The 21,188-nt window shown below is 31.0% G+C and overlaps 2 long non-coding RNA genes across 2 annotated transcripts in view; one reads left to right on the top strand and one right to left on the bottom strand.

The window, feature by feature from the left end:
- LOC145269790 (uncharacterized) overlaps window positions 1-21,188 on the top strand; it is a 261,099-nt gene that overhangs the window by 53,584 nt on the left and 186,327 nt on the right. The window lies entirely within an intron of this gene.
- Window positions 17,988-21,188, bottom strand: part of LOC145269094 (uncharacterized) — a 13,696-nt gene continuing 10,495 nt past the window's right edge. The window contains exons 2-3 of the long non-coding RNA XR_013864951.1: window positions 21,175-21,188; window positions 17,988-19,477 (exon numbers count right to left, since the gene is read on the bottom strand). The exon at window positions 21,175-21,188 is cut by the window's right edge and continues 94 nt beyond it. This is a non-coding gene — a long non-coding RNA (uncharacterized LOC145269094). The remainder of the gene's footprint in view (window positions 19,478-21,174) is intronic.

Genomic DNA, 21,188 nt, shown 5'->3' with positions numbered 1-21,188 from the left:
AATGTGTTTCTTCAGCAGAAGAATGATTGAGGAAATGTTGCTCCTTAAAAGTTTTGTATGAGAAGTATATGAATGTGTTTCTTCAGCAGAAGAAGGATTGAGGAAATACATGTAGGTCCTCAAAAGTTTTGGGGTTCTAGTAAATCAACCCCCATATTGGAACCACTTGATGATAACAGGCACACTCTTAAAGGAAGTTTTTTTGCGCTTGGAAAAATTGAATACATGTGCGCACAAAAATTGAATTAAAATCTGATATAGTTTTCAGTTTCCCAGGAAACCTATAAAAGCTGTAATTTTTAAGAAAAATGTAAAGGTGGAAACCAGGTAAAAATTTACCAAATATTCAAATTCAATTTGTAACATATTTTTATTGATAAAAATAAAACCAAATATTAATGCTTATGAATGACCACACATTTGCATTAATTTAAAGACAAAAAAAATTAATATAAAAACGGTCATAAATTGGTTAAAAAAAAATCTATTTTTTATTTAGAGTTGAAAGATTTCATGAAAATAAATATTAATATCCGATGCCTCCATTCAATCTTGAAAGACAAAGGATACCCCCTGTAGGGGCAGCTGCATGTGTAATTGTGAGGAAAGGTTGCACAATCGCCAACCACACCTCTCCTGAATCGACAATGTTTGAGTTCAGTGGCAAAGAGAAGTCTAGGACGACTGGAAACAATGCTGAGATAAGCACATAGTCAGAGAGAGTAGCAACCTTGGTTGAAGTGAGTGTCCTTAATGATGGAGGTCTGCCCAGGGCTTAAAGGGAGAAACAGATCAAATATCAAGGTCTCATGTATGATATGAACAGAAACTGGAATCTTAGGGTGATATCAATCATGCCAGTCATTATACGTTCCAGAGAGCTTATGAAGAAGAACCTGAACTCTAACTAATATTCCTGATGAACTAGGTGCAAAAGAGATCCAGATGATTGCACTAACGGGAACAACGAGGATATTAAAAAGAGCTCTCGGTTGGTTTCAATAAAAAGCAGGGCAATGTTGGCAGCTGATTTGGCTACGCATCGTTACAATCTTCAAAGGAAGAAAATTAAAATAAAAAAAGAAAAAAAAACATAGTCTTGTTAAGCATCTGACTTTTATAAGAAAACAAAACTTGGTCATTCATATGCGAACACATGTTGGAGAGTAACCATTTTGTTGCGACGTATGTGGCTTTTCTTTTACAAATAAATGTTTGACATTTTATATGTGAACATATGCTGGGAAACGGGATAATGAAAATACTATCCGGCGATTATACTTGGTGAACCAACTGCAAGTGAAATACACAAAATAACACTTAACGGGATTGTTAGAATCTTAATAAGATCTCTCGGTTAGAGTAACTAAACTGATGGGAGAATGTTTGGTGTCCGGTAGAATGCCCCATCCCCAGCAAAAAAAGTGTTAAGAAAATTTAAATATGAGAAAAACCATATTTTTGTGATATAAGTTACTCTTTTTTCCCCACAGAAACAAAATATGTTGAAACATAACAACACATACTGAAAAAACATTTTCTTGCAAATATATAATTCTTCTTTTACAAGGAAAAAATTATGTCACGACGTATACGGCATATGCGAGTGTAAAATGAAAACATAATCTTTTTAATTAAATTTGTCGTCTCTTTTTATTACAAATCCAATATATTGCATGGGAATCAAAACAAATTCATATTTTTTATAAAACTTTGTCATTTTACAAACATTATGTGGTTCTTTTTATCAAATGAATTTAATATTCTGATGCAACAAAGCGATCATATATTATTTTAGTAATTTCATGTTGCAATACACTCGAAAACATTTTGCAGTAAGTGACCGCTTTACACATATGCAAATATTATTATAATTAGTATGAAACCAATGTCCATACTATTGATATTGTATTGAAAACTTGTAGTTTTATTTCTGTTTATTTGTGTGGAAATAAATGCTCAGTTTATTTAATAAAGAATTGTTTCTAAGGCAAAATCGATTGGAAAATAATGTCATTGTAAACATTTGGAAGACGAGTGGTTCTCGTGAATGTTTTTGCTGAGGTGTTTGACTACTTCTCTATTTAACACAGATTCCAGTACCTTACTCATGACGCACAGAAGACTTATTGGCATGTACTTGGAGGGAGATGGCCAATCCCCTGAATTCTTGAATACAGGACAATAAAATGTCATTGTAAACAATTTGGAACAATTTGTTGGTGCAGATGATTAAACAAATTTTCAGAAATTCAATCAATAAAAAGCTTAAAAAACTTTTTGAATGGACATTTTGTGATAAAAATCGTTTGTCTTATAACAGAAAAATACTGTAATTTTAACATTTTATAAAAGTTATGTTTGAACTTTCGGACTTAGCGGAAACTAGTTTTTATTTTATGCGAGAAAATGATCATTTTAAAAATCATATTTCCTTTTTTACAAAGAAATAACTACTTGTCAAGGCACAGAGGCCACTAGAGGATATGGGTTAAAGCGTGTACAGTAGTCAATGAGACAATATCATAGTTATGGTTATTAGTGTAAATTTGGTAAATTGGATTACTTAAGGGGAACGGCTCATCAAGAACTTGTTTACATTGGACTTGAAGACGACCATATTGTAGCGGACTGTTTCTCGTGAATGTTTGGTGAAGGGAGACTATAGAAAAGAGCTCAGACGAGCACTTGCCATGAAAATAAGGATAAAGCTGAGACAGGCTCGCACCGGCTCTTCTGTGGGAAAAAGGTTTCCAGGGAAGAGAAAGGGCATCTTTTTCTAGACTATGAAGTCTATTTTGAACTCTGTCAAGGCAGGATAAAATCTTTCTAGCAGCTCCTGCCCAGATGTAGCAACAAGACTCCATCCTTGGAAGTACCTGGCTCTTATATAGATAGAGAATTACATCAGCAGGTAGATATCTACTCAGTCATTTTACCAGCGACCTTGGCAACGGATTTGATGTACGTTTTCTATTTTAGATCAGGAGTAAAGTTTAAGCCCAGAAGCTTGTCAAAATATGGAACAACCTCAAGACGAGAGCCATTCATTTCAATTGATGTCATATAAGGATCAGAGCGTTTATGATGTAAATACAGAAGCTTGGTTTCAGATGCATTAAAAACCCCAGCTACTTTTTCCCCATTGGACTACATGCTCCTGATCAAAGGAGAGAAAATCAGAAAGAAATTGGTCGTTTACGGTATTTAATGTGCTACCATATATGGTAGTGTCGTCAGAATAAATGTCTATGCATGATCTAAAGATCTCATTTGGAAAATGATTGATGTAGACCAGGAAGAGACTTGGACCCAGGATGGATACCTGAGAGACTCCAGCATTAATACTATGAGCTTCTGATTTCTGCTCATCAACCACAACGCTAATCAACCTCTCAATAAGAAATGATTCAATAATTAAGAAGACATTTCCAGCTATACCATAGCTAGAGATTTTAAAGTAGGTATTTATGCCATACCTTATTAAATGTCTTAGATATGTCTAGAGAAATTGCCTTGATAGGAAGCCTCCGTCGAGAGACTCGCTAATCCTATGAGATATAACTGCAAGCACATCTGCTGTAGATCTAGCAGAATGGAAACCACATTGCATGTGACTAAGAATGTTATTTTTGCTAAGGTGGTTGACTACTTCACTATTTCACACAGATTCCAGTAACTTTCTCATGACGCTCAGGAGGCTTATGCCTGTACTGGAAGGGAGATGATCGATCACCTGAATCCATATATACAGGATATAACGATTAAGTTTTTTCAGAGTGTTGTGAAGCAATTCTCCTTATGACAACGCTTAAACAGGTTTTAAGTATGGGAGCTAGTTCTGGTTGAAGCTTTTTCAGCACTATAATTGGAATGCCGTCAGGGCCAGTTGCTTTACTAGAATCAAGGTTTTGATTAGCTTGGCAACATTACGCACATATAGTTTTATGTCGTATAGCGTTTTTTTCTGATACAGGTGGAAATGTGGAGGATTGGCGGCATTGGTCGCATAAGGTAGGATTTTCTGCAAAGTTATTGGCAGAGTTTGGCTTTGTCTGATGTTGTTCAGAATCCTGTTTGCTATTTTACAAATCTGGTGGGAACCAAACCGCTGCTCAGCCACTTTTGAATGGATGAATTGAGCATACAACTTTCTCGCGTTCTGCATTACTCTTTTAAAGTAGTTGCTGGCAGTCCTGAAAGCGGCTTTAGTCTCAGTACATCTTTTAAGTTGGAAGCAATGGAAAAAGTGAATTCTGTGCGCAATGCAGCAGTACATCCTGGGGAGATCCATGGCTGACTGTTAGACTTTTACTGGAATCTTTTCGAGGATGTGAAACGGTCTATACTTACAATTAACCATTCCGTCAGGTCTAATATTAAAGAGGGCACATCCGTTTTAAACATGGAATGCAGAGGTTGGATCTAATATAAATGTACAGAAGTTATCCCAGTCAGCCATAGAGTATTGATATACTGTACGATGGAGAGGTACGTCTGAGGAATTATTACATTTCGTTTTTATCTTAACTGATGCAACAGAGCGGTTGGAAGATCCCAGTTGAGACAGAACGGAAGATGAACATAGCTCTGGACAAGTTGTGAGGAAAAGGAGACTTGCATACTGCCCGTCAGTGTCGGGCCCACAGGTGGGTTCGCAAACACTCTGAGTGAGGTCAAAAGCAATAGAGAAATTGTGACAGAACTTCCCCTCGTCAGCTGTCTTGTTTGAGTTGATTAACCATTTCGCATTGTGAACATTGAAGTCTCCACTGACGTAAATTTCAGCCGAGAGATAAGCAGACAATATGTGGTCAATTTTCTCAGATATGCTCTTAAAGATAGTAACTCCGCTGTTATGGGGGGGCGGGAGAGGGCAAATATTAACGCTGTAGTGTGATTACGTGCTAACCAGAATCACATATAGGGTAAATTAGGGTGTTCTCTGAAGATGTTCCTACTGTTGAATAGTGGGGGGGGGTACAACTTTGGAAAGATGACACATACCGGGGGGGTGTTAGACATTTGTTTAACATGTTACACAGAATGGGACGTCGTTTGTATAACAGTGTAAACGGCGACAATGGTGATGCTGATGACAATTCTATTTGTTCATTATTATTTATACGGAGGTTGAGAGATAGTGTAATGCAATTCTTTAAATGTATATAAGGGGGAAGTCATTATTGATGATGGTGGTGGGGACATATACTACTTGGAGGGAGTTATACAAAGTTCATTTACAGATGATAGACAAAAACGTTTACCTTTCAGTTGTAATAAAGACATAAAGACAACAGTTCACAAATAAAAATGATGATCTTTTATTCTGGTTAATTGCTGACAAGAAATTCAAGCGTTTATAATTGCAATGTCTTATCTCTCCAAGGGGCAATCAGCTCCCAGTCTGATAGACTCGACTCTGACTGGTCGGTCTTTATCGCTCTCTCTGACCCTGTCTTTCCGTCTAACTGATGCGAACCCATCTCAATATATTGGAATTTCCCCTTCTTGATGACACCAGAGGCGTGCTTCCTCACGTGTTCAAACCACATGCACGCTCAATCACGCCCGGAAACAAGGAAATTCCTTAAGTAATTGTTTCATTTATGACATATTTTAATTATGATTTTCAACTTGCGTTGTCCATTCTTTGTACTGACATATTTAATATCCAGTTATTTCTAAAATTTTGAACAATTGCTGCATTCCTAAATTGAATATCTCTATTATTTTTAACTCCTGTTTACTGGGTTCGATTCTATCCTTTTCCAAATATCATTTTCAAACTTATCTATTTAATTACTGGGGTCTGTCCCTTTTTATATAACACCTACAACATGGGAAGCCATCTTTAATGTAGACACATATTCCATTCTTATTATACTTTTATACATTAACAGAAGAATAAAATATCACTCAAATAACATCGAAAATGTTTTTGCAAGTTTCTGTGGATAAATGTCGCAGTTTGAGAATACTCACTTTGATAATTGTTGGTATTTGAACCCATAATTCGCACAAGCCAAAGATGAGGATGCGCCGAAAATGTAGACTCACATACGATATTCTTTCAGTTCAGTTTCCCTACTTCCACCAGTCTCCATCCTTCCATCAGAGGAATCTAAGAAAGTTTCTATCTCCAGGACTGACATGAAAGCGATGGAAGATCCTTTCTACATCACATATAAGGGCGATGCGATGGTCTCGGAATCTCAACAGCACTCCAGTTAGTACATTGATCAAATCAGGCCGTGACAGGAGGTAATTATTTAATGATGTGTTCTTGAATTTAGCAGAGCAGTCAAACTCAACTCTGCTTTTCGCAGTTTTTTTTTTGGTAGATACACGCCATGGTAAGGTATGTGCTATATGCTACCATCGTTTGACGCATGACAGACTTCTTCAGTATTTCCTTCATAGATTATTTGCTCCATAAATTTGATGTAATCTTCAAATATTGGATTTTTAAAAATAAATTTTGGCCTTGAGATGTTTAAGACGAACTTTGGCCAAGTGTTTATTTTTTGGAAGATGGGGACGTGCTCGAAAGGGTAAAGGCATTTCTAGATGTCCCTCATTATTATGTTGAATTTCTTCCTTTAATATCTGGAGAAATTTTCTTTCTTCTTGAGACACAGTCTTTTCATTGGGGTTTATGTCACGGAAGTCCATCTCAAAGGCTTTTATTACGAAGTAGGTGTTATAGGTGGAATCCCTTTGGAAGAGTTTACCTTAATTCTGTCACAAATACCTTCATTGATAAATGTGTTTTATATTTGGGTATCTAGTAAGGCATACACTAATATTTCTGGACCTTTAGGATCTGTGCAGGAGAGCCAAACAGGTATTATCATAGATGTATGATTGTTGTTGTTCATCCTTTTGCAGTACAACGTTGTAGCACCATTTTCTTTCCCGGTTGTTTCGACTTACTTGCACTGAATTTTAATGAAGTGGTGTTAAATGTGCCCTTTTGCAAATATTTCAATAACTTTCTCTTACAATCCTTTGCAAAGTGGTCCACCCTGAGGATAAAACTAAGGCACACATTGTTGCTGAGGATAAAACTCCTTCTTTCATCAAGTCATAGAGCTTGAAACTCTTCACATTTGTAAATAAAGTGAGCATGCTCACAGAAGTGGCACCACATTGGTTGTAATATTGCGTTCTCTAAATCATTACATTTGGGGGATTTCTGACCTTCCTTTATCTTGGGGTATCTTCCTTTGGATGAGGTTGCTGATGTTGCTAAAGCATTAGCTGTGGTCTGAATTTTGTCTGAACTTTTTTCGGCTTGGTTCAAGGTATGAAAGGAGGAAATTGGATTATCTAGTGCCTAGTCCAGCGATTTGTCATCCAACAATGTTGCTACCTGCTTCCGCATAAGCATTGTACTCCGCCTCAATTATTTCTAGGTCTCTTTGATTTTCCCGCTCCCTGAGTGTTTCCTTTAATTTAGAAATGTTCTGCTTCAGCCTTCCTTATTGTTATTTGGGAAGTCTTGCAACTACTTCTGCTCAGTCTGGATACGATTGAGCCATATATTGACTTTGCATCTTCCCTCTGTAATAGCTTGGAAAGAGATGTTTTTACTGCAATAGGATCAAGGATTTTTCCTGATTCACTATGTCGTTCATCTAAGAAGTATATAACAGAGGTTACTGAAATGCACGTATCCATTTTCCTCCTTATGTTAGGGAGTGGGGTAGTTAATTTTCGTACGTCTTCGTAAGCTTGTTCTACCCCCTCCTGTGTTCTTCTAAAATCATAATTAATTTTTCCAATTAATCCCTTGAACATTCTGATTTAAGCTTTATCCTAGCAAAGCTCACAACTTCTTTAAACCTGGAATAAACCCTGACGAATTTTCTCGTTTTATTGTTGGATGAGAAAATTAATCAGTGTAGTATAAACATGTGTCGGTTTGTAAAGAAAATCCTTCCAGACTGAGGTATTTATTTTATTATTATTATTATTATTATTATTATTATTATTATTATTATTATTATTATTATTATTATTTGTTTAGTTATTTACAAAAAGGGAACATGAAGGTAGAACCACCAAACAATTAATCCCTTTTTTATTTCAGAAAACCACGGGTCCATATTTTTGTTGTATTGTCGTTTACAAGACGATCATCGTTTTAACACTGACGTTGTTGTTGTTGTTATTATTTTATTCAACATGAAATTAAAGTTTTTACGTTGTGACATAACGTTGGCCGGTTTTGTGTGTGTGTTTTGTTTTTAACATAATGATGACGTTAGATAAACAACGTAGTCATTCAAAACAGAGAATTTGTTGCTATTATTGCCTAGAAAATGGTATTTCCTTACTTGAAGACGAACCCGCGTTGCTACTTCTTAGTGTTTCACTGTTTCACCACATGGCGAAATATAACATGTTTTCACTGTAACTACCGGCTGGTTTCCAGGAAAAGAGTGACGCTTCAACTAATTTTTATTATTTTATTGAACACCGTGAAAACTATAAAAGAAATTATTACATTTAACAAGGGATACATTTCAATATTAATTTATGCAAGAAACTGTATAAGTTCTTGAGATAAATGATTGAATGGCAATTACCATGTTGTCTCTCTAAAGACCAGTAGTAAACAAAATGGTATGGAATCGTTCTAGCCTCCTTCCTTACTTCTGCTTTGAGTCCGCAGAAACTAAGTAAACAGCAACAACTGATGATAAGCAAAGGGGGAAGGGGTTATTGAAATTGATGGGACTACTATAGCCGCAGCTACAAGTTCCATTAATAAGACTAGAGATTACCGTTGAAGTAAAAAATTAACTTTATTCAAAGGGAAATCATGGATATAAAGATAGTTGTTTGATGGGGATACGTTTGTTGAAATGCAAATGTGGTATCTTGGAGTTCCATCTCACCTGGCCGCTGCTAGCGAAGGACAAGAAAAGAATAATGCGTGTTATTATCTCTTCAATTGTGTCAAAATACTCTCAGCAGTTTGATAGGATTTGAAATCTAAGTGCAGCTATGACATTAATTTCAATAAAAACGAGGAATTCTGATTTTAAGGTTGCAAAATCCCCCCAAAATATAACAGTAAAACTTTATCCATTGGCTTGAAATATTATCGCTTTCTTTTTTGTCAATATGTTACGTTATTCTAAGTAGAAAGATATTTTATATAACGAAGGACAAGAAAAAATAATGTATTGTTATAAGAAAATCTATCTAACGACGTATCTTTGTGAAAGTGGAAATTGCAGCTTACACAAATTATTACACATTTATGTTCGTTATTTTTGCGCATGTTCAATGCCAAACCATAATATTGTGTTCTAATATGATATTGTCAACATTAACTCATTTATAACAAGTATGCAAGGACTTGTAATGTAAGAAAGAGAGTGAAAACTCATGTTTTCTAATAACATTTTAAAATACGTTTTTGATTCAATCCTCACATTTCGAATTCGATATAAAGTGATAGAGAATATTTTCTGATTTAATACATTTATACAATACTTGGTGTTGTTATATTTCAGGAAGTAATTCAGTATATAAGCGTTTCCAGATTTCGCATTATCGAATAATTTTTGTATCTTTTTTCCTGTGAAAAATAACTATAAAAAAGTCACATTTCCTCATATGCTTTGTTCTATTCGTGATTATATAGGAGAATTTATGTTATATGCTTCTTTATAGTGAGCATATTAAAATACCATATTTTGCCCCATATAATAAGAATAAAGAGAGGATTGTTATTAAGTTAATTGATACAAGAAAATGCTAATAATATAATAAGCATAAAGAGAGGATTGTTATTAAGTTAATTGATACAAGAAAATGCTAATAATATAATAAGAATAAAGAGAGGATTGTTATTAAGTTAATTGATACAAGAAAATGCTAATAATATAATAAGAATAAAGAGAGGATTGTTATTAAGTTAATTAATGCAAGAAAATGCTAATAATATAATAAGAATAAAGAGAGGATTGTTATGTAGTGAATTGATACAAGAAAATGCTAAAAATGTAATAAGAATAAAGAGAGGATTGTTATGAAGTTAATTGATACAAGAAAATGCTAATAATATAATAAGAATAAAGAGAGGATTGTTATGTAGTGAATTGATACAAGAAAATGCTAATAATATAATAAGAATAAAGAGAGGATTGATATGAAGTTAATTGATACAAGAAAAGGCTAATAATATAATGAGAATAAAGAGAGTATTGTTATGAAGTTAATTGATACAAGAAAATGCTAATAATATAATAAGAATAAAGAGAGGATTGTTATGAAGTTAATTGATACAAGAAAATGTTAATAATATAATAAGAATTAAGAGAGGATTGTTATGAAGTTAATTGTTACAAGAAAATGCTAATAATATAATAAGAATAAAGAGAGGATTGTTATGAAGTTAATTGATACAAGAAAATTCTAATAATATAATAAGAATAAAGAGAGTATTGTTATGAAGTTAATTGATACAAGAAAATGCTAATAATATAATATTAAGAGAAGATTATTATGTTAATTGACAAAAACAAGTCATGAGGAACAAGCAAACCAAGATAGGTTTATAAACTTAAATATGCAGATTGTCTTTTAATAAATAAATCTACCAAAACATTTCAGCCAATAAAATTCAATTACTCGCTTTTGATACTCAATCTCACAATGAGGTCAGTGTAATGACATTTTTCTTAAAAGATTATTCAGTTTCGTAAACATTGTTTCAAACTTCAGGTGTTTAACTCGTCTATGTTACAAATACAATTTTGCCTGTGACATGTAAAAACCGAAAAACAATTTCCCTGGTTTTAAAAATGAATTTTGTTTCTTGCATTTTCTACTCCTCCTACTCCAGTTGTTCCTTTAAAATCATTTTCTCTTTCAATTTATTTTTCAATCTTTATTTTGACTGCAATATTACTTGTTTGTTGTCTTACATTGCTAAATTTTATTTTTACACTAACAAATTCTAATAATGCATTTCACCAAAGAAATTACTTCCTCCTCCCAAACATTACCTTCTTCATCACTGACTGAGCTCTGGGTAACTTTTTTTCCTAAAACGATTTTAGTTTTTTGTTTGAGAGAATAACACAAAAATATAGAATAGACTTTTTATAGAAAAGCAATATTTTTAATAATTTTTATATTGTCAAATAATTTTGGAAAAGAACATGAAATAAAAGACGGATTTATATTCTATTTTTAACAAAACCTCATAAAAAAGGAAGTCAACAAATCACACATGTGTTTTTAAATAAAAAGTTATTTTACAAAATTTGTTATAACAGAAAATGTTTTTGATTATCACTGATGTAATCTTAGTAAAAACTGATGAAATACAATGTTACATAAATTTCAATCCAGTATACGAATTATTATAGGATGAATTTGTTCATTAAATAAAAGTTAATTTTATAAAATCTGTTATGAGAGAAAAAATTGTTTTGGTTATCAGTTACGTAATCTTAGTAAAAACTAATGAAATACAGTATTTCATAACCAAAGTAGGATCCAGTATACAAATTATTATAGGAAGAATGTTTTTAACACGACACCGTTTCAAATCTATTTTGAGTTAGAACATATTTTCTTCTGACTAATAATCCACTTTCAGAGTATATTGTATAAATCACGAATTTTATGAAAAAAAAACGTTTCATTTTGGTAACATTATAAATATCTGAAAGAAAATACACCAATTCATATACAAATACAGAAAAACTGCACAAGTTTTCCATGCAATTAGAAATATTTTATTTTATTATTCTGTTAAATATAAAAGTATAAGAAATATGATTTTAAAAATCATATGTTTCTCGCATTAAATGAAATTTTATGTCCGATGTCCGAAAGTTCAGTCATAAATTTTATAAAATATTCAAATTATATTATTTTTCTGTTATGAAACAAACGATTTTTATAAAAAATGTTCATATTTTCATTTCATTCGAAAAGTTTTTTAAGCTTTGTATTGATTTAATATTTACAAAATGTGTTTAAATATCTGCACGGAACAATTGTTCCAAATGTTTACAATGACATTATTTTCCAATCGACGTTGCCTTAAAAACAATTTTTTTTATTAAATAGTATTAACCAAGTATTTATTTCAAACACAAATAAAACAGAAGAAAACTACAAGTTTTCAATGCAATATCGATAGTATGGTCATTGGTTTCATGTTAATAATAATAATAATAATAATAATAATAATAATAATAATAGCAAAATATGTCTTCAATTTGATGTCCGATAAATCCGAAAGTTCAAACATAAATTTTCTACAATGTTTAAACCACAGTATTTCTGTGTTATAAAACAAACGATTTTTATAACAAAAATGTCCATATTTTTATTTGATTCAAAATTTTTTTAAAGCTTTGTATTGATTTAATTTCTACAGAATTTGTTTCTGCACTAATAAATTGTTCCAAATGTTTACAATGACATTTTCCAATCGATTTTTCCTTAGAAAGAATTTTTTATTAAATAGAATAAACAAAGTATTTATTTCAATACTATGTGCATTGGTCTTGTGTTAATATTAATAATAATAATAATAATAATAATAGCAAAACATGTGTTCGACAGTATTGCAACATAATATAATAATAGCAAATACTAAAATTATATATTATTTCTTTACAGCATCAGAATATTAAATTCATTTGATAGAAAGAACCACATAATGTCTGTAAAAGGTAAACGTTTTATAAAAAATATGATTTTGTTTATAAGTATTCACATGCAGCATATTGGATTTTTTTATAAAAAAGATGACAAAAATATTAAACAGAGACCTTAGACAATCGAGGATAGTATCTAGTAGGCATTCAAGTTCCCACCCATAGGCATTGAACCAATGTGTTCGCACGTGAATAACCAAGATATCTTTCCTCATAAAAGAGCCACATACTTCACAAGAATATGGTTTCTCTCCAGTATGTGTTCGCATATGTCATACCATGTAATTTTTTTGTGTAAAAGAAAAGCCGCATACTTCACAAGAATATGGTTTCTCTCTGCAGTTTTATTTTACTTCAGTTGAAGTTCTCAGAAATCAAGGGGCCCACAACCAGGGGCTACCACTTGAAATCTATATGAGATACATAGATATTCGAATGTTCCATTAAAGTTCTTTATCTCTCGAGCACTGATTTAGTAAAGAAGTTGAGAACATAATTTTCCTCTCCCCAATTAACCATTTTTATACGTTGTAGTATATCTTTCATGTTGGTCTCTTGGTTTTACTGGATTCCAGGACAAGAATTTATCTAGTCTTGTGGAGTATTCAGCTTTGTGCTATTATTTGCGGTAATATCACTCTCAGAAGGTGCACCATCCCTCGGAAAAGCTAATGTGGGGTATCTTATTTGGGCTGCGAATACTATGTGATTTTGAATATTTGGTCAGGGTTTACTTCTATGGAAAAGTATCCTCATGCCAGATTGTTTTGACAAACCCCTGTACAGAGAGACCTTAGACACTACTAGAGTAGGCATTCAAAGTATGTGTTCTCATATGAATGACCAAGTCTTGTTTCATTTTCAAAGAGCCACATACTTCACAGGAATATGGTCTCTCTCCAGTATGTGTTCGAATATGTTTCATGTGTTGTTTCCATGTAAAAGAACGACCACATATTTTACAAGGATATGGTTTCTATCCAGTATGTGTTTGCATATGTTGCAGCATGTGGTGTTTCTGTGTAAAAGAAGAGCCACACACTTCACAAGAATATGGTTTCTCTCCAGTATGTGTTCGCATATGAATGACCAAGTTGCATTTTTTTGTAAAAGAATGGTCACATACTTCACAAGAATATGGTTTCTCTCCTGTATGTGTTCGCATGTGTAGCAACATGTGTTGCTTCTGTGTAAAACAAGAACCACATACTTCACAGGAATATGGTTTCTCTCCAGTATGTGTTCGAATATGTTTCAACATGTCCTGTTTTCGTGCAAAAGGAGAGCTACATACTTCACAAGAATATGGTTTCTCTCCAGTATGTGTTCGCATGTGTAGCAACATGTGTTGCTTATGTGAAAAACAAGAACCACATACATCACAAGAATATGGTTTCTCTCCAGTATGTGTTCGCATATGAATGACCAAGCTGTGTTTATTTGTAAAAGAGTGGCAACATACATTACAAGAGTATGGTTTCTCTCCAGTATGTGTTCGAATATGAATGACCAAGCTGCATTTATGTGTAAAAGAATGACCACATACTTCACAAGAATATGGTTTCTCTCCAGTATGTGTTCGCATATGTCGCAACATGTTTTGCTTCCATGTAAAAGAAAAGCCACATACTTTACAAGAATATGGTTTTTTCCCAGTATCATATTCACTGCTCATTTTCAAATTTGAAATAATCACGAGTTATAAGTCAAATTAGCTTCCTTCTATTTTTCTTAATTTTCTATTTAAGAATAACCAGAATGAATAAAACGTATTTCTGTTTACTTTTTATGGATTTAAAATTTTGTAGATCGTTTAAAATTTACATTTTTGCCATGTTTACATATAAACGTTTTAAATATAACTGCATATATCCATATATATGATTGTGCGCACAAATTATTAAGTCTATGAATTTCACATCTACAGATTATATTTTTATATATATGATTGTGTGCACAAATTATTAGGTCAATGAATTTCACATCTACAGATTATATATGTATATATATGATTGTGTGCACAAATTATTAGGTCTATGAATTTCACATCTACAGATTATATATTTATATATATGATTGTGTGCACAAATTATTAGGTCAATGAATTTCACATCTACAGATTATATATTTATATATATGATTGTGTGCACAAATTATTAGGTCTATGAATTTCACATCTACAGATTATATATTTATATATATGATTGTGTGCACAAATTATTAAGTCTATGAATTTCACATCTACAGATTATATATTTATATATATGATTGTGTGCACAAATTATTAGGTCAATGAATTTCACATCTACAGATTATATATGTATATATATGATTGTGTGCACAAATTATTAGGTCTATGAATTTCACATCTACAGATTATATATTTATATATATGATTGTGTGCACAAATTATTAGGTCAATGAATTTCACATCTACAGATTATATATTTATATATATGATTGTGTGCACAAATTATTAGGTCTATGAATTTCACATCTACAGATTATATATTTATATATATGATTGTGTGCACAAATTATTAGGTCAATGAATTTCACATCTACAGATTATATATTTATATATATGATTGTGTGCACAAATTATTAGGTCTATGAATTTCACATCTACAGATTATATATGTATATATATGATTGTGTGCACAAATTATTAGGTCAATGAATTTCACATCTACAGATTATATATTTATATATATGATTGTGTGCACAAATTATTAAGTCTATGAATTTCACATCTACAGATTATATATTTATATATATGATTGTGTGCACAAATTATTAGGTCTATGAATTTCACATCTACAGATTATATATGTATATATATGATTGTGTGCACAAATTATTAGGTCTATGAATTTCACATCTACAGATTATATATTTATATATATGATTGTGTGCACAAATTATTAGGTCAATGAATTTCACATCTACAGATTATATATTTATATATATGATTGTGTGCACAAATTATTAGGTCAATGAATTTCACATCTACAGATTATATATTTATATATATGATTGTGTGCACAAATTATTAAGTCTATGAATTTCACATCTACAGATTATATATTTATATATATGATTGTGTGCACAAATTATTAGGTCTATGAATTTCACATCTACAGATTATATATGTATATATATGATTGTGTGCACAAATTATTAGGTCTATGAATTTCACATCTACAGATTATATATTTATATATATGATTGTGTGCACAAATTATTAGGTCTATGAATTTCACATCTACAGATTATATATTTATATATATGATTGTGTGCACAAATTATTAGGTCAATGAATTTCACATCTACAGATTATATATTTATATATATGATTGTGTGCACAAATTATTAGGTCTATGAATTTCACATCTACAGATTATATATTTATATATATGATTGTGTGCACAAATTATTAAGTCTATGAATTTCACATCTACAGATTATATATTTATATATATGATTGTGTGCACAAATTATTAGGTCTATGAATTTCACATCTACAGATTATATATTTATATATATGATTGTGTGCACAAATTATTAGGTCTATGAATTTCACATCTACAGATTATATATGTATATATATGATTGTGTGCACAAATTATTAGGTCTATGAATTTCACATCTACAGATTATATATTTATATATATGATTGTGTGCACAAATTATTAGGTCTATGAATTTCACATCTACAGATTATATATGTATATATATGATTGTGTGCACAAATTATTAGGTCTATGAATTTCACATCTACAGATTATATATTTATATATATTATTGTGTGCACAAATTATTAGGTCTATGCATTTCACATCTACAGATTATATATTTATATATATGATTGTGTGCACAAATTATTAGGTCTATGAATTTCACATCTACAGATTATATATTTATATATATGATTGTGTGCACAAATTATTAGGTCTATGAATTTCACATCTACAGATTATATATTTATATATATTATTGTGTGCACAAATTATTAGGTCTATGAATTTCACATCTACAGATTATATATTTATATATATGATTGTGTGCACAAATTATTAGGTCTATGAATTTCACATCTACAGATTATATATGTATATATATGATTGTGTGCACAAATTATTAGGTCTATGAATTTCACATCTACAGATTATATATTTATATATATGATTGTGTGCACAAATTATTAGGTCAATGAATTTCACATCTACAGATTATATATTTATATATATGATTGTGTGCACAAATTATTAGGTCTATGAATTTCACATCTACAGATTATATATGTATATATATGATTGTGTGCACAAATTATTAGGTCTATAAATTTCACATCTACAGATTATATATTTATATATATGATTGTGTGCACAAATTATTAGGTCTATGAATTTCACATCTACAGATTATATATTTATATATATGATTGTGTGCACAAATTATTAGGTCTATGAATTTCACATCTACAGATTATATATTTATATATATGATTGTGTGCACAAATTATTAGGTCTATGAATTTCACATCTACAGATTATATATGTATATATATGATTGTGTGCACAAATTATTAGGTCTATGAATTTCACATCTACAGATTATATATTTATATATATGATTGTGTGCACAAATTATTAGGTCAATGAATTTCACATCTACAGATTATATATTTATATATATGATTGTGTGCACAAATTATTAGGTCTATGAATTTCACATCTACAGATTATATATTTATACATATGATTGTGTGCACAAATTATTAGGTCAATGAATTTCACATCTACAGATTATTTATTTATATATATGATTGTGTGCACAAATTATTAGGTCTATGAATTTCACATCTACAGATTATATATTTATATATATGATTGTGTGCACAAATTATTAGGTCTATGAATTTCACATCTACAGATTATATATTTATATATATGATTGTGTGCACAAATTATTAGGTCTATGAATTTCACATCTACAGATTATATATTCATATATATGATTGTGTGCACAAATTATTAGGTCAATGAATTTCACATCTACAGATTATATATTTATATATATGATTGTGTGCACAAATTATTAGGTCAATGAATTTCACATCTACAGATTATATATTTATATTTATGATTGTGTGCACAAATTATTAGGTCTATGAATTTCACATCTACAGATTATATATTTATATATATGATTGTGTGCACAAATTATTAGGTCAATGAATTTCACATCTACAGATTATATATTTATATATATGATTGTGTGCACAAATTATTAGGTCTATGAATTTCACATCTACAGATTATATATTTATATATATGATTGTGTGCACAAATTATTAGGTCTATGAATTTCACATCTACAGATTATATATGTATATATATGATTGTGTGCACAAATTATTAGGCCTATGAATTTCACATCTACAGATCAATCAAAAGCGAAAAAATCTCATAAAGCAATGATAACATATATCTTATAAGATATTTACAACTTACGTAAATAACAGATTGTATATAGATATATAAAATCTTAATATAATTAATCAAATATAATTTTATGTCATGATTCTACAAAACCGATTATTTTTCAGCACAAATTGAGTGTCTCATATACCTTTTCCTTATTGGCAGTACGTTTCATTTCAATAATTTATATGGCTGAAATACTGCCTTTATTAAACGGCTTGTGGGTGTATTAGTTATATGCATATTAGTTTATACATTTGGGACAATTAGTCCAATAAACGTTTCATTTATTAAGCCTAAGGTGAAATAAGTGATAACAATGTTTCTGATGCTACCAGATCAGGCTGCCTATTAGCTTTCTGAGACGAAATGCACCTACATCGATTTCTGTTTTTGCTTTCTATTCTCTTTTGTAAAACTTGTTTATCTTCTACAAAAACAAAACAAAATCAACAGCCCCTTCCCCCCTCCTTTTTTTTCCTTCCTGGTCCTGGATATGAGGTCCTGGATATGACCTTAAACTATATCCAGTGGTGAGGCCCCAGCTTGCGGGCTTTGGGAGTGTGGAGCCACCCTTTAATTACCATTGCTCCCAGGTCCACTCTGACCCAGAGTGGTAGTACCTGTTAGGGTTCCAACTATGCGTTAAATAGAAACCGACTTGAAAACAACAAATATATTCTATTTAAGAATTTTTCTTCAAAATCATTGGATTTGGCATTAAATAACTCGAAAAGGGTTGATATGCCATAAAACAAAAACAACCAACCGACCAACCAAAATGTTTGCTCCTGTGTGTGCCAGTTCACTATAAAACCAAAAGAATCCACATCACCCAATATTGAATGTGAATTAATACTGAACACATATGAAAGATTCTGTGAATGTTTATGCATTTTATATTTACACATTACGTATTAACATAATGTATATAGATTCTCACAATTCGTTTATATATAAATCATTTTCTGTGTATTTTTATGGATATTTCTAACAAAATAACCGTTTTTGCAGCTCATTATTAAAATCTCATACAAGTTTTTATTATTCTTCTATTTACTACATTTATAAAACTGTCAATGTGTCCATTAGAAATATGCACTTGTGAGAATTATTTGAACTAATACCATAGTTAATAAGTCGAAGAACATAATACAAACTCAGTTGTCAGGGATTTTTCCACATATTTTCTTAAAATTCTATTTTATAAAAGAAAAACTCGTATAGTTCAGAAGGATATGTTTTCCGGCTGTTAACTTTGTTCCATTTGCATTGTATTGATTGCTTGATGTTCTGCAAGATGAAATAAAGACAAATTTTATTAAATAATATAATTTTATACATGTTCTTTGCAAAATACTAAGATGCTTAGGTGTATACACGGTTACTTTTTTAATGGATAAATTATAGAAAGGCATCTGCATTGTGAGCTAAAGGCACAATTAAATGATCCTGCAAAATTTTTAATAAGTCCTCAAATTGATATTTGATTAAAGTAAAAATATAATCAGGATATTTATTGCAATACTTATCCATGCAGAAAATGAATTCTTTTGCGTAAATATTAAACTAAATATCCACAAAATCTTTCTTAGTGGCGTTTAAAATTTAACAATTAACTTTTTTAATTTACAAAATTTTATAATTTATAAAAAACAAATGGTTCATTTGAAAAGCAACATTGTATTTATGATCTTTATTTTTCATGTTTTGACATGTTTAAACAATGCAAATGTTTCAATATACAATGTTTGAAAATTCTAAGTAAGTAAAGAATATATAAATCACCAATTTATCTGATATGACATAAGATAAGCAAATAAAAAACCATTCATCTTTTTCACAGTATCCTCCCCAGGAAATAAGGTACTTATACAGTGAAGTACCCATATAAAAAACAAAGAAATTCTTATCTGTGACATACATAAGTTATCAAAATCGAAAATCATGTAATATATTCGAGTAGTATAACATTTATATAAAAGACCCAGTGCTTCCTCACGATAGCATCCTGATGGAAAAACAAACACACTCTTACCTGTGACATACCGAAAATTTAGCACAACATATACTTTTTTAAATATGTGTTGTACATAACCCGCCCTAGGTAAGGAATGTTTTTTCCACATACGTGCTGTAAATTTCCTGTCCACTGAAGGTACAATTCTTCCATACATATGTCCTAGGGTGGGTAAGATATTCCTTTGCTTAAGATGGCAAATAATACATAGACATCGAAACTTCCTCTATCCTAAAATAACAGGCATATTAAAAAATTTCTCATTGTCTTATACGGTCCCAAGCAACGCCGGGTGGCCTTGCTAGTATTATATGTTATTCAGTTGCGAAAATTCAATTTTTGATGAAAATAAGTTTTCGTGTAATTTCAATTGAAAATAAATCATTCGCAACACTAGTGACTCGTTTTTTTAATTATGAACGTATAGATTAAATACTGCAAGTTTATACAGTGCTCACTACAACAATTGTAAGAAACAAACCTATTGGCATAGAGCACTTTGTGTCATGTATTATGGCTATGGTATCTGTAACATATATAGGATGTTTTGCCTTTCTCTACCTCTAATTACAGGGAAATCCAATTCAGTGAATAAAAAGTTTCAGGATCCAAGCACCAAGCAAGTTGAACAATCATCTCTATCAACAAAGAACCGTCTAATCAAAGAACCATCTAATTAAAGCAATACATTATTGTTGGATGGCTTTTTACCATAAACTAAGCTTTGACCTCCTGTAATGGCTACTCACACTGATAGCAGTCCTCAAGCAGCACAAAGCAAAAGTTTGCTGTGTTATTGACTAATAGGAGCTCATCTTTACTGTTGATGCATAAAATTTTTATACTGATTTTACCATAAAAAAGAACAAAAAGCAGCTGAGGTTGATCAAATATCGTGCTTCAAGATCTTTGCTCTATCTAACTATAGAAATAATTAAAATGTAACATTTTTACAAAAAGAAATAATTACCTGTTATTTTATAA

The sequence above is a fragment of the Euprymna scolopes genome, chromosome 45 (assembly GCF_053919585.1).
Source record: "Euprymna scolopes isolate OS-2025 chromosome 45, ASM5391958v1, whole genome shotgun sequence".
Lineage (NCBI taxonomy): Eukaryota > Metazoa > Mollusca > Cephalopoda > Sepiida > Sepiolidae > Euprymna > Euprymna scolopes.
This window is presented reverse-complemented; position numbering and strand designations above follow the sequence as displayed.